This window comes from Rhipicephalus microplus, unplaced genomic scaffold (genome assembly GCF_043290135.1).
Source record: "Rhipicephalus microplus isolate Deutch F79 unplaced genomic scaffold, USDA_Rmic scaffold_135, whole genome shotgun sequence".
Taxonomy (NCBI): Eukaryota; Metazoa; Arthropoda; class Arachnida; order Ixodida; family Ixodidae; genus Rhipicephalus; species Rhipicephalus microplus.
Window position 1 is genome coordinate 465,001 of NW_027464707.1, and position 15,000 is coordinate 480,000.

Consider the following 15,000-nt stretch of genomic DNA (forward strand, 5'->3'; position numbering starts at 1 on the left):
GCGTGTTCGAGCGCCCGGTCTACGGGACACCCTGCTTACTTCGAGGGCAACAAGCGCAACGCAAGGCTGCGATCTCGCGCACTTTGCGCACGGCTGGAGAAGCTTTGCTGGCCGGCTTTCGCTCCTCGTGTTTACCGTGCGTTAAAGTTGCGCGTCCGTGGCTCTCGCAGCTCTTGCGCGCCCGGTCGCAGAGAGGAGTACGCAACCTCGACCGCACTTTCCCTGCAGGCTTCCTTCCGACTCGAAGTCCTGCGGCGGTCTCAACGAGGTGCCACATCCTCAATGCAGTCGGTCGCCCCCGTTTCGGTTGGGCTCTGGCACGACGGTCGCCACCGTCTCGCCCTTGAGTGGCCGCTGTTGGCGCTCGCTGTGAGGTGTTCAGCGTGCTGTCCGTGTTGCCGACGCGGTCAAAACGAGTCGACGGCTCACGTTCCCTTGTGCGCCAAAGGCTCTCTTGATATGTGATCCGACCCTCAGACAGACGAAGCCAAGGGAAGACCCAAGGCCGCAATGTGCGTTCAAAGAATCAGTGCTCAGTGTGTCCTGCAATTCACACCAAGTCTCGCAGCTGGCTGCGTTCTTCATCGACCCGAGAACCGAGTGATGCACCGCTTAGAGTCGTGAAAAAGTGTTTGTTCAATTCCGTACAGTCAAAACCAAACGTTTCTGGCACTCGGCCAAACAGTGGCCAAGAAGGGCGCTTTTCAGCGCACGCTTGGACTCCAAAACTCTGCCGCGCCTTTTTCGGCTGCCGCAAATCGAGCAAACGGTGTGTTTCGGACGGCGTTTCGCTTTCGCTACTTGCGAGTGCTTTCGTGGTCCACCCCTCTATAAATACTCGGGAGGCGTCGAAGCCGGTTCTCCAAGCCGGACCCGTAGGTATCGTTGTGTGCTCGCTCTCATTGGCCCGCCTAACCAGAAAATGCCTGCGGTACACCCATTTGGATAAGAGTGCACGCAGATGCGGGCCTCGACGGCTACACATTTCCTCGGGCGGCCGCCTCCCGGCCTCCGTGGAGCGCGGGATGCACGGTCCCATCGACAAGCCTCTCCCGTTTTTACCGTGGCGTCGCGGTTCACCACGGCAGGCGGGTCGGTCTCCTCCGCATAAAAAGGGGGACCCCCGCTTTTTGTTCCACGAAATCGCACAAGCTTTTTTCGCATCCACGGTTTGCCACCGCACACCAAAATGCCGATCCGGCTGCCTACTTTAGCCAACAGGTGGAGCCAGGCGCGCCGTACTTGCGCGGCACTTCCCACGTCCACCGAAGTCGGTGCCAAGGACCACTTTCGGCGCCGGAGCCGCGTACGAGCCTACTCGAGGCGGAAGAACGAAGCCAGCAAGGGCCTGGCCGCAAGTGCGTTCAATTGTCGGGACGTCCAAGTCCCTCGTTCTTCCGTGCTTCCTCTTTCGGCAAGTCGTTGCGGCACCTTCCCAAAGCGCGCAGACCCGCTAATCGCGACGAGCGCGACGTGGCCGTGCCGCCTTTCCCTCGGCAGCAAGCAAAACGCCTGGCAACGTCGACGCTCCCCTAACCGCGATCTCGCACCGTGTTTCGTGTGGCAAATTCAAAAGCCGGCCGGCGCTGCTGCAACCATTACGGTCGGTACGCATACGCCGCGGAGGGCGGGACGGTCATCGGAGCGTGCGGTTCCTCCATCGAGTACTGCGCACCTCGGCCGTCGCATCGCCGTGCCATGACCGGCCGCGCGTCAACGCGAACCGGTGCCAGCGAGATCCCTCGCCTGCAAGAACCGACCGGCAGCCTCCGTCACCCGAGGACGCGGAGGCGCTTGCCGCGGACGGCGGGACGGTATGCACTGGTGCACAGCGGACCCGTCACATCGCCAGTTCCTTGACCGACCGCCGACGCTTGTGCCGTTCCTCTCGTACTTGGCAGTCGCCGCGCGATTGTCGGGTCTCGTTCTTGCACGCTCGAACGGTCGGGAGGGCACTCGGCTGGCGTTTCGGGAACGCGCAGCCTCGCCTTCTACCGACGTAACCACGACTCGCCGTTCGCGCTCCGCCGCTCCTGTTTACAGTACTAGGCGGTCCCGCAGCGGTCGGGTCGCGCATTTCGAGCGCTTCGAGCCACGGTGCTGTGGCGGGTCGAAAGCCGACCTATGAGTGCGTTGCGCCGTTTGTACCCGCGTCCGCCACCTGGCCGACCGTCCAAGGTCGCGGTGTTGGCGTCCGCTGGGCGCAACAATTTGTCACGGGGTGCCGCTCCACATTCAGGCAGCCCCGTGGGGAAAAGCCGACCCCGCGTCCAAACGGGGTCAGCGGCAGAAAGTGTCGGGCGCAGACGCAGCTGAGGCGCTCACCCTTCACAATCCGTTAATGATCCTTCCGCAGGTTCACCTACGGAAACCTTGTTACGACTTTTACTTCCTCTAAATGATCAAGTTTGGTCATCTTTCCAACAGACCGGCGCAACCGAAAGGCCGCGCCGGACATCGGTCCGAAGACCTCACTAAATCATTCAATCGGTAGTAGCGACGGGCGGTGTGTACAAAGGGCAGGGACGTAATCAACGCGAGCTTATGACTCGCGCTTACTGGGAATTCCTCGTTCAAGGGGAACAATTGCAAGCCCCTATCCCAATCACGAAAGAAGTTCCACGGGTTACCCAGTCTTTTCAGACAGGGATAAAGACACGCTGCTTCCTTCAGTGTAGCGCGCGTGCGGCCCCGGACATCTAAGGGCATCACAGACCTGTTATTGCTCTGTTTCGTGCGGCTAGGAGCCGCTTGTCCCTCTAAGAAGGTTGTAAGGTGCTGGGAACCCCGCACCTATTTAATAGGCTAGAGTCTCGTTCGTTATCGGAATTAACCAGACAAATCGCTCCACCAACTAAGAACGGCCATGCACCACCATCCACCGAATCAAGAAAGAGCTCTCAATCTGTCAATCCTCCCAGTGTCCGGGCCGGGTAAGTTTTCCCGTGTTGAGTCAAATTAAGCCGCAGGCTCCACTCCTGGTGGTGCCCTTCCGTCAATTCCTTTAAGTTTCAGCTTTGCAACCATACTTCCCCCGGAACCCAAATACTTTGGTTTCCCGGAAGCTGCCCGCCGAGTCATTTGAGTAACTCAGGCGGATCGCTGGTTGGCATCGTTTATGGTCAGAACTAGGGCGGTATCTGATCGCCTTCGAACCTCTGACTTTCGTTCTTGATCAATGAAAACATTCTTGGCAAATGCTTTCGCAGTAGTTCGTCTTGCGACGGTCCAAGAATTTCACCTCTAGCGCCGCAATACGAATGCCCCCGTCCGTCCCTCTTAATCATTACCTCGTATTCCAAAAACCAACAGAACAGAAACGAGGTCTTGTTCTATTATTCCATGCAAGTTTATTCAGGCGACTCGCCTGCGTTGAGCACTCTAATTTTTTCAAAGTAAAAGCACCGGCCATCTCGAGGCACACAATGAAGTGCACCAAGAAAGAACCGGCATGATGTTCAGTCCGAGCCGTCGCATCGGGTAGATGCACTACTCGTCTGGAACTGAGATCCAACTACGAGCTTTTTAACCGCAGCAGCTTTAGTATACGCTATTGGAGCTGGAATTACCGCGGCTGCTGGCACCAGACTTGCCCTCCAATTGATCCTCGTTAAAGGATTTAGAGTGTACTCATTTCAATTACGGGGCCTCAAAAGAGTCCCGTATTGTTATTTTTCGTCACTACCTCCCCGTGCCGGGAGTGGGTAATTTGCGCGCCTGCTGCCTTCCTTGGATGTGGTAGCCGTTTCTCAGGCTCCCTCTCCCGAATCGAACCCTGATTCTCCGTTACCCGTAACAACCATGGTAAGCAAGTAACCTACCATCGAAAGTTGATAAGGCAGACACTTGAAAGAAACGTCGCCGGCTCGTGGCCATGCGATCAGCACAAAGTTATCCAGAGTCACCACACAATACGGGCCGAAACCCGATCGATCTTGGTCTAATAAAAGCACCCGTTACCCAAAGGGCTCCAGGCTCACTGCATGTATTAGCTCTAGAATTGCCACAGTTATCCAAGTAGGAAGAAACGATCTAAGGAACCATAACTGATTTAATGAGCCATTCGCGGTTTCGCCTTATTTCGGCATGTACTTAGACATGCATGGCTTAATCTTTGAGACAAGCATATGATTACTGGCAGGATCAACCAGGTAATCGTTCGACTGCGCGTCCGTCCTCGCCTTCGGCGGGCCGGACGCAGTCTGTGTGCGGCGGAGGCCACCTTCAGGCGCCCCAACACGCTTATTTTGCACTCCGAGATGACGGCGTTCGAGCTCGCTACGGCACAACCTTCCCGAAAGACGAGTGGGAGCCGTGCGGCAAGAAGCACGTTCATGCTCGCTCTTTTTCGTTGCATCGACTCGGTCGCGCCGTGCGGGTTGCCCAAGCCCGCTGCACTGTCGGTGGACCGGCCGGAACTAGCAACGGAGCCGAGACTGCAAAGCCGCCAGACGACGGGTCACGCCCGCGTCTTCGGCGCTTTCGCATCTGAATCGCCCGAGGACGACACGGAACACACCTCGATATCGTGGTAAAACGGCACCGTCCGACAACCAGCCCCTAACGCATCAAGCGGATGAGGCTGCAGACGACTGCCGTGGATTCCCCTGGAGCAGACCCGAGGACACGCTTGACGAGGCCGAAGCCCGCCGCATATCAGACACCCGGTCGCTTTCGCGTACGCCGCTCACGAGAACCCCCACATAATAGCAGCGATAAGTACCCAGACCTCCTTGGGCACTAATACGAGCGTACTCGAGAAAATTTCACCGCGGGTGTGCCCCGAAACGTGTGGCACGTTGAGCGTGCCACAAGTCTACGTCGCTCTCAAACCCGCCGAGGTCGTAGAATTTGCGACCCTACTCACGAAATTCCCACCGAGGATACGGCCGCAAACGTACCGCACCTTGGGTAGGCCACGAGTTTGTGCAACACTACGCTGACGGCACAGCACCGAGGTCGTGCGCGCACGCACGGGAAAATTCCGCCGCGGTTTCTGCCGAAAACGTGAGGCACCACGACTCTCCGCAAGTTCGCGTCGACTGCGAAAGACCGAAGTCGTGAACGACGTGTCCGCTACTCGCCGCCGACACGCTGGACACCAAACGTACAACGACTCGACGGCGTCGTAGAGGCCCACGACGCGGTTTTCCTTAACGACGTCTCGGCGTGGCACCGACAGGTTAGAACGGCCGACCAACGTTCCCTGTCCGCCGTTCGGCTCAGTCGAAGGGCTCGGCGACTTCGGCAACGCTGCGAAGCCGCACGGTGACGCACGCCATGTCCCCATTTTTTTTTTTCTTTCTGCGTCTGCCGGGGTGCCCCTATAATAGCAGCGATAAGCACCCAGACCGCCGTGGGTCGCTCGCCCCGGCTGACGTGGTTTTTCGTACTCCTGCGGCGGTCGCCGTCAAGCACGTCCAAATACGCTACTTTCGTGGGCGCATTCACGCTCTTTCGCTTCGCCGGAGTGCCAGCACTCACTCTGCCAAAAACGGCGAACATCCGAGCGGCGGTTCCCACTTTTGCGTCGGCGTCGCAAACCCCGCCCCGGCAGACGAGGTTTGCCGTACTCGTGCGACGGTGGCCGGCGGGCACGTCGAAAGACGCCGATATCGTGCGCGAATTGGCGCACCTTGGCTTCACCGGAGTGCCGCCACTGACTCCTCCAAAAACGGCGAAGATCCGAGCGGCGCTTCCCACTTTCGCATCGGCGTCCCGAACTCCGCCCCGGCTGACGCGGTTTACCGTACTCGTGCGACGGTCGCCGGCGAGCACGTGGAAAGACGCCGATATCGTGCCCGAATCGGCTCCGTTCGGCTTCGCCGGAGTGCCAGCACTGGCTCGGCGAAAGACGACGAACATCCGAGCGACGGTTCTCACTATTGCGTACGCGTCGCAAACCCCGCCCCGGCAGACGCACTTTGCCGTACTCGTGCGACGGTCGCCGGCGAGCACGTAGAAAGACGCCGATATCGTGCCGGAATCGGCCCCGTTTGGCTTCGCCGGAGTGCCAGCACTCACTCGGCCACAAACGGCGAACATCCGAGCGGCGGTTCCCACTTAGCCGTCGGCGTCCCGAACTCCGCCCCGGCAGACGCGGTTGCCGAGCTCGTGCGACTAGCGACCGCGAAGCCGTCTCGCGACGCCGCTTTCGTGCGCGGCTCCCACTGCGACCTGGGTCACCCGAGGTCGACGAGCAAAAAAGAATGTCGAAAAAAAATTTTTTTTTTTTTTGTGTCTGCCGGGGTGCCCCTATAATAGCAGCGATAAGCACCCAGACCGCCATGGGTCGCTCGCCCCGGCTGACGTGGTTTTTCGTTTTCCTGCGGTGGTCGTCGTCAAGCACGTCCAAACACGCCACTTTCGTGGGCGCATTCGCGCTCTTTCGCTTCGCCGGAGTGCCAGCACTCACTCTGCCAAAAACGGCGAACATCCTAGTGGCGGTTCCCACTTTTGCGTCGGCGTCGCCAACCCCGCCCCGGCATACGCGGTTTGCCGTACTCGTGCGGCGGTGGCCGGCGGGCACGTCGAAAGACACCGATATCGTGCGCGAGTCGATGCTTCTTGGTCTCGCAGGAGGGCCGCCACTCACTCCTGCAAAAACGGCGAAGATCCGAGCGGCGCTTCCCACTTTTTCGTCGGCATCGCAAACCTCGCCCCGGCAGACGCGCTTTGCCGTACTCGTGCGACGGTCGCCGGCGAGCACGTCGAAATACGCCGATATCGTGCCCGAATCGGCCCCGTTTCGCTTCGCCGGAGTGCCAGCACTCACTCGGCCAAAAACGGCGAACATCCGAGCAGCGGTACCCACTTAGCCGTCGGCATCCCGAACTCCGCGCCGGCTGACGCGGTTGCCGAGCTCGTGCGACTAGCGACCGCGAACGCGTCTCGCGACGCCGCTTTCGTGCGCGGCTCCCATTGCGACCTGGGTTACCCGAGCTCGACCAGCAAAAAAGAAGGTCGAAAAAAAATTTTTTTTTCTGCGTCTGCCGGGGTGCCCCTATAATAGCAGCGATAAGCACCCAGACCGCCGTGGGTCGCTCGCCCCGGCTGACGTGGTTTTTCGTACTCCTGCAGCGGTCGCCGTCAAGCACGTCCAAATACGCCACTTTCGTGGGCGCTTTCGCGCTCTTTCGCGTCGCCGGTGTGCCAGCACTCACTCTGCCAAAAACGGCCAACATCCGAGCGGCGGTTCCCACTTTTGCGTCGGCGTCGTAAACCCCGCCCCGGCAGACGCGGTTTGCCCTACTCGTGCGACGGTCGCCGGCGAGCGCGTCGAAAGACGCCGATATCGTGCGCTAATTGGCGCTCCTTGGCTTCTCCGGAGTGCCGCCACTCACTCCTCCAAAAACGGCGAAGATCCGAGCGGCGTTCTCCACTTTCGCATCGGCGTCCCGAACTCCGCCCGGGCTGACGCGGTTTACCGTACTCGTGCGACGGTCGCCGCCGGGCACGTCGAAAGACGCCGATATCGTGCCGTAATCGGCCCCGTTTGGCTTCGCCCGAGTGCCAGCACTCACTCGGCCAAAAACGGCGAACATCCGAGCAGCGTTTCCCACTTTCGCATCGGCGTCCCGAAGCCCGCCCCGGCAGACGCGGTTTGCCCTACTCGAGCGACGGTCGCCGGCGATCACGTCGAAAGGCGCCGAATTCGTGCACGAATCGATGCTTCTTGGTCTCGCAGGAGGGCCGCCACTCACTCCTGCAAAAACGGCGAAGATCCGAGTTGCGCTTCCCACTTTTTCGTCGGCGTCCCGAACTACGCCCCGGCTGACGCGGTTTACCGTACTCGTGCGACGGTCGCCGGCGGGCACTTCAAAATACGCCGATTTCGTGGGCGCATTCACGCTGTTTCGCTTCCCCGGAGTGCCAACACTCACTCTGCCGAAAGCGGCGATCATCCGAGCGGCGGTTCCCACTTTTGCGTCGGCTTCGCAAACGGCGCCCCGGCAGACGCGCTCGTGCGACGTACTCGTGCGACGGTCGCCGGCGAGCACGTCGAAAGACGCCGATATCGTGCTCGAATCGACCCCGTTTCGCTTCGCCGGAGTGCTGCCAGTCACGGCGCAGAAAACGGCGAACAAGTGTTTTTTTTTTTTCCTAGAATTTGTGTTATAGAAGGCACATTTGATATCGGACGATAATTTTCAACTTTATCACGCGCACCGATTTTCGTGTAGAGGTTTGCAAGTTTATGGGAATTTCTCCACTTGGAATAATGCGATTTAGTAGTACTACGAGAACTTCATGGATGTACTCAAGGGTACGGGGCAAGTCAGTTACGTCAACACCTGCAGATTTTTTACACTTCAAACTGAAAATTGTTGGTTGTGAGTCCTCGTGTGATATTAAAGGCCGATTCGCTAACACATAGAACAAAGAAAGAAAGGAAGAAAAAACGCCCGCGCTCGCTCAAGAAACCTGGGTTCGCAACAAGTGGCAACAACAAGCAACCGAGCGAGTGCGCCAAAACCCGTGGCGGCCGAACAAACGCGAAGTCCCAACCGCGTCAGCCGGGGCGGCACGGGACAGGAAAAATCACTTCAGCCGGGGCGGCGGGGCACCGAATAAACCTCGTCACCTCGTCGCAGGATAAAAGAGGAAACAAAAAGTCTAAACAGCGTCTGCTGGAGCGAATGCGTAATAAAACAACAACAACAACAAAAAAAAACACCCGCGCTCAAGAAGTCTGCAATCCTCACAAAAGGCGACTGTGACCGAGCAGCGTCAGCCGGGGCCGTGCGGAAACGGAAAAACCGCGACTACCGGGGCGTCGAGGCACCGAAAAATCCACTTCAGCCGCGGCGAAAAAAAAAACAAAAAGAAAGACGGAGGGGGGGGGGGGAACCACGTCTGCCGGGGCGAAGGAAAAAAAAAAACGCGTCTGCCGGGGCGAGCCCGGGTGCGGCACCACCGGGAAAACTGTGGCAAACAGACATGGCGATCGAGTGAGTGGGCCGCCAGCCAGGCTCAGCCAAAAAGTGCAAAGTCCGAACTGCGTCAGCCGGGGCGGCAAAAACCGCGTCAGCCGGGGCGGCGCAAAAAACCGCGTCTGCCGGGGCGGCACGAAACCGCGTCAGCCGGGGCGGGGCGAAAACTGCGTCAGCCGGGGCGAAAGAAAAAAAAAACGCGTCTGCCGGGGCAAGCCCGGGTGCGGCACCACCGGGAAAACTGTGGCAAACAGACATGGCGATCGAGTGAGTGGGCCGCCAGCCAGGCACAGCCGAAAAGTGCAAAGTCCGAACCGTGTCAGCCGGGGCGACGCAAAAACCGCGTCAGCCGGGGCGGCGCGAAAACCGCGTCAGCCGGGGCGGCACGAAACCGCGTCAGCCGGGGCGGCGCGAAAACTGCGTCAGCCGGGGCGGCGCGAAAACCTCGTCAGCCGGGGCGAGCGAAAAGGGGGGGGGGGGGGAACCACGTCTGCCGGGGCGAAAGAAAAAAAAACGCGTCTGCCGGGGCGAGCCCGGGTGCGGCACCACCGGGAAGACTGTGGCAAACAGACATGGCGATCGAGTGAGTGGGCCGCCAGCCAGGCTCAGCCCAAAAAGTGCTAAGTCCGAACTGCGTCAGCCGGGGCGGCGCGAAAACCGCGTCTGCCGGGGCGGCACGAAACCGCGTCAGCCGGGGCGGCGCGAAAACTGCGTCAGCCGGGGCGAGCCCGGGTGCGGCACCACCGGGAAAACTGTGGCAAACAGACATGGCGATCGAGTGAGTGGGCCGCCAGCCAGGCACAGCCGAAAAGTGCTAAGTCCGAACTGCGTCAGCCGGGGCGGCAAAAACCGCGTCAGCCGGGGCGGCGCAAAAAACCGCGTCTGCCGGGGCGGCACGAAACCGCGTCAGCCGGGGCGGCGCGAAAACTGCGTCAGCCGGGGCGAAAGAAAAAAAAAACGCGTCTGCCGGGGCGAGCCCGGGTGCGGCACCACCGGGAAAACTGTGGCAAACAGACATGGCGATCGAGTGAGTGGGCCGCCAGCCAGGCACAGCCGAAAAGTGCTAAGTCCGAACTGCGTCTGCCGGGGCGGCACGAAACCGCGTCAGCCGGGGCGGCGCGAAAACCGCGTCTGCCGGGGCGGCACGAAACCGCGTCAGCCGGGGCGGCGCGAAAACTGCGTCAGCCGGGGCGAGCCCGGGTGCGGCACCACCGGGAAAACTGTGGCAAACAGACATGGCGATTGAGTGAGTGGGCCGCCAGCCAGGCACAGCCGAAAAGTGCTAAGTCCGAACTGCGTCTGCCGGGGCGGCACGAAACCGCGTCAGCCGGGGCGGCGCGAAAACCGCGTCTGCCGGGGCGGCACGAAACCGCGTCAGCCGGGGCGGCGCGAAAACTGCGTCAGCCGGGGCGAGCCCGGGTGCGGCACCACCGGGAAAACTGTGGCAAACAGACATGGCGATCGAGTGAGTGGGCCGCCAGCCAGGCACAGCCGAAAAGTGCAAAGTCCGAACCGTGTCAGCCGGGGCGACGCAAAAACCGCGTCAGCCGGGGCGGCGCGAAAACCGCGTCAGCCGGGGCGGCACGAAACCGCGTCAGCCGGGGCGGCGCGAAAACTGCGTCAGCCGGGGCGGCGCGAAAACCTCGTCAGCCGGGGCGAGCGAAAAGGGGGGGGGGGGAACCACGTCTGCCGGGGCGAAAGAAAAAAAAACGCGTCTGCCGGGGCGAGCCCGGGTGCGGCACCACCGGGAAGACTGTGGCAAACAGACATGGCGATCGAGTGAGTGGGCCGCCAGCCAGGCTCAGCCCAAAAAGTGCTAAGTCCGAACTGCGTCAGCCGGGGCGGCGCGAAAACCGCGTCTGCCGGGGCGGCACGATACCGCGTCAGCCGGGGCGGCGCGAAAACTGCGTCAGCCGGGGCGAGCCCGGGTGCGGCACCACCGGGAAAACTGTGGCAAACAGACATGGCGATCGAGTGAGTGGGCCGCCAGCCAGGCACAGCCGAAAAGTGCTAAGTCCGAACTGCGTCAGCCGGGGCGGCAAAAACCGCGTCAGCCGGGGCGGCGCAAAAAACCGCGTCTGCCGGGGCGGCACGAAACCGCGTCAGCCGGGGCGGCGCGAAAACTGCGTCAGCCGGGGCGAAAGAAAAAAAAAAACGCGTCTGCCGGGGCGAGCCCGGGTGCGGCACCACCGGGAAAACTGTGGCAAACAGACATGGCGATCGAGTGAGTGGGCCGCCAGCCAGGCACAGCCGAAAAGTGCTAAGTCCGAACTGCGTCTGCCGGGGCGGCACGAAACCGCGTCAGCCGGGGCGGCGCGAAAACCGCGTCTGCCGGGGCGGCACGAAACCGCGTCAGCCGGGGCGGCGCGAAAACTGCGTCAGCCGGGGCGAGCCCGGGTGCGGCACCACCGGGAAAACTGTGGCAAACAGACATGGCGATTGAGTGAGTGGGCCGCCAGCCAGGCACAGCCGAAAAGTGCTAAGTCCGAACTGCGTCTGCCGGGGCGGCACGAAACCGCGTCAGCCGGGGCGGCGCGAAAACCGCGTCTGCCGGGGCGGCACGAAACCGCGTCAGCCGGGGCGGCGCGAAAACTGCGTCAGCCGGGGCGAGCCCGGGTGCGGCACCACCGGGAAAACTGTGGCAAACAGACATGGCGATCGAGTGAGTGGGCCGCCAGCCAGGCACAGCCGAAAAGTGCAAAGTCCGAACCGTGTCAGCCGGGGCGACGCAAAAACCGCGTCAGCCGGGGCGGCGCGAAAACCGCGTCAGCCGGGGCGGCACGAAACCGCGTCAGCCGGGGCGGCGCGAAAACTGCGTCAGCCGGGGCGGCGCGAAAACCTCGTCAGCCGGGGCGAGCGAAAAGGGGGGGGGGAACCACGTCTGCCGGGGCGAAAGAAAAAAAAACGCGTCTGCCGGGGCGAGCCCGGGTGCGGCACCACCGGGAAGACTGTGGCAAACAGACATGGCGATCGAGTGAGTGGGCCGCCAGCCAGGCTCAGCCCAAAAAGTGCTAAGTCCGAACTGCGTCAGCCGGGGCGGCGCGAAAACCGCGTCTGCCGGGGCGGCACGAAACCGCGTCAGCCGGGGCGGCGCGAAAACTGCGTCAGCCGGGGCGAGCCCGGGTGCGGCACCACCGGGAAAACTGTGGCAAACAGACATGGCGATCGAGTGAGTGGGCCGCCAGCCAGGCACAGCCGAAAAGTGCTAAGTCCGAACTGCGTCAGCCGGGGCGGCAAAAACCGCGTCAGCCGGGGCGGCGCAAAAAACCGCGTCTGCCGGGGCGGCACGAAACCGCGTCAGCCGGGGCGGCGCGAAAACTGCGTCAGCCGGGGCGAAAGAAAAAAAAAACGCGTCTGCCGGGGCGAGCCCGGGTGCGGCACCACCGGGAAAACTGTGGCAAACAGACATGGCGATCGAGTGAGTGGGCCGCCAGCCAGGCACAGCCGAAAAGTGCTAAGTCCGAACTGCGTCTGCCGGGGCGGCACGAAACCGCGTCAGCCGGGGCGGCGCGAAAACCGCGTCTGCCGGGGCGGCACGAAACCGCGTCAGCCGGGGCGGCGCGAAAACTGCGTCAGCCGGGGCGAGCCCGGGTGCGGCACCACCGGGAAAACTGTGGCAAACAGACATGGCGATTGAGTGAGTGGGCCGCCAGCCAGGCACAGCCGAAAAGTGCTAAGTCCGAACTGCGTCTGCCGGGGCGGCACGAAACCGCGTCAGCCGGGGCGGCGCGAAAACCGCGTCTGCCGGGGCGGCACGAAACCGCGTCAGCCGGGGCGGCGCGAAAACCGCGTCTGCCGGGGCGGCACGAAACCGCGTCAGCCGGGGCGGCGCGAAAACTGCGTCAGCCGGGGCGAGCCCGGGTGCGGCACCACCGGGAAGACTGTGGCAAACAGACATGGCGATCGAGTGAGTGGGCCGCCAGCCAGGCTCAGCCCAAAAAGTGCTAAGTCCGAACTGCGTCTGCCGGGGCGGCACGAAACCGCGTCAGCCGGGGCGGCGCGAAAACCGCGTCTGCCGGGGCGGCACGAAACCGCGTCAGCCGGGGCGGCGCGAAAACTGCGTCAGCCGGGGCGAGCCCGGGTGCGGCACCACCGGGAAAACTGTGGCAAACAGACATGGCGATCGAGTGAGTGGGCCGCCAGCCAGGCACAGCCGAAAAGTGCAAAGTCCGAACCGTGTCAGCCGGGGCGACGCAAAAACCGCGTCAGCCGGGGCGGCGCGAAAACCGCGTCAGCCGGGGCGGCACGAAACCGCGTCAGCCGGGGCGGCGCGAAAACTGCGTCAGCCGGGGCGGCGCGAAAACCTCGTCAGCCGGGGCGAGCGAAAAGGGGGGGGGGGGAACCACGTCTGCCGGGGCGAAAGAAAAAAAAACGCGTCTGCCGGGGCGAGCCCGGGTGCGGCACCACCGGGAAGACTGTGGCAAACAGACATGGCGATCGAGTGAGTGGGCCGCCAGCCAGGCTCAGCCCAAAAAGTGCTAAGTCCGAACTGCGTCAGCCGGGGCGGCGCGAAAACCGCGTCTGCCGGGGCGGCACGAAACCGCGTCAGCCGGGGCGGCGCGAAAACTGCGTCAGCCGGGGCGAGCCCGGGTGCGGCACCACCGGGAAAACTGTGGCAAACAGACATGGCGATCGAGTGAGTGGGCCGCCAGCCAGGCACAGCCGAAAAGTGCTAAGTCCGAACTGCGTCAGCCGGGGCGGCAAAAACCGCGTCAGCCGGGGCGGCGCAAAAAACCGCGTCTGCCGGGGCGGCACGAAACCGCGTCAGCCGGGGCGGCGCGAAAACTGCGTCAGCCGGGGCGAAAGAAAAAAAAAACGCGTCTGCCGGGGCGAGCCCGGGTGCGGCACCACCGGGAAAACTGTGGCAAACAGACATGGCGATCGAGTGAGTGGGCCGCCAGCCAGGCACAGCCGAAAAGTGCTAAGTCCGAACTGCGTCTGCCGGGGCGGCACGAAACCGCGTCAGCCGGGGCGGCGCGAAAACCGCGTCTGCCGGGGCGGCACGAAACCGCGTCAGCCGGGGCGGCGCGAAAACTGCGTCAGCCGGGGCGAGCCCGGGTGCGGCACCACCGGGAAAACTGTGGCAAACAGACATGGCGATTGAGTGAGTGGGCCGCCAGCCAGGCACAGCCGAAAAGTGCTAAGTCCGAACTGCGTCTGCCGGGGCGGCACGAAACCGCGTCAGCCGGGGCGGCGCGAAAACCGCGTCTGCCGGGGCGGCACGAAACCGCGTCAGCCGGGGCGGCGCGAAAACCGCGTCTGCCGGGGCGGCACGAAACCGCGTCAGCCGGGGCGGCGCGAAAACTGCGTCAGCCGGGGCGAGCCCGGGTGCGGCACCACCGGGAAGACTGTGGCAAACAGACATGGCGATCGAGTGAGTGGGCCGCCAGCCAGGCTCAGCCCAAAAAGTGCTAAGTCCGAACTGCGTCAGCCGGGGCGGCGCGAAAACCGCGTCTGCCGGGGCGGCACGAAACCGCGTCAGCCGGGGCGGCGCGAAAACTGCGTCAGCCGGGGCGAGCCCGGGTGCGGCACCACCGGGAAAACTGTGGCAAACAGACATGGCGATCGAGTGAGTGGGCCGCCAGCCAGGCACAGCCGAAAAGTGCTAAGTCCGAACTGCGTCAGCCGGGGCGGCAAAAACCGCGTCAGCCGGGGCGGCGCAAAAAACCGCGTCTGCCGGGGCGGCACGAAACCGCGTCAGCCGGGGCGGCGCGAAAACTGCGTCAGCCGGGGCGAAAGAAAAAAAAAAAACGCGTCTGCCGGGGCGAGCCCGGGTGCGGCACCACCGGGAAAACTGTGGCAAACAGACATGGCGATCGAGTGAGTGGGCCGCCAGCCAGGCACAGCCGAAAAGTGCTAAGTCCGAACTGCGTCTGCCGGGGCGGCACGAAACCGCGTCAGCCGGGGCGGCGCGAAAACCGCGTCTGCCGGGGCGGCACGAAACCGCGTCAGCCGGGGCGGCGCGAAAACTGCGTCAGCCGGGGCGAGCCCGGGTGCGGCACCACCGGGAAAACTGTGGCAAACAGACATGGCGATTGAGTGAGTGGGCCGCCAGCCAGGCACAGCC

General features: G+C 62.8%; 2 non-coding genes across 2 annotated transcripts; both read right to left on the minus strand.

Annotated features, from left to right (window-relative positions):
- Positions 1-467: 467 nt before the first annotated feature.
- Positions 468-620, minus strand: LOC142791006 (5.8S ribosomal RNA). Its single transcript, XR_012889929.1, has one exon. It is a non-coding gene; the product is annotated as a 5.8S ribosomal RNA (ribosomal RNA).
- Positions 621-2,339: 1,719 nt separating this feature from the next.
- LOC142790950 (small subunit ribosomal RNA) lies at positions 2,340-4,154 on the minus strand. The gene has a single exon (XR_012889886.1). It is a non-coding gene; the product is annotated as a small subunit ribosomal RNA (ribosomal RNA).
- Positions 4,155-15,000: the final 10,846 nt, after the last annotated feature.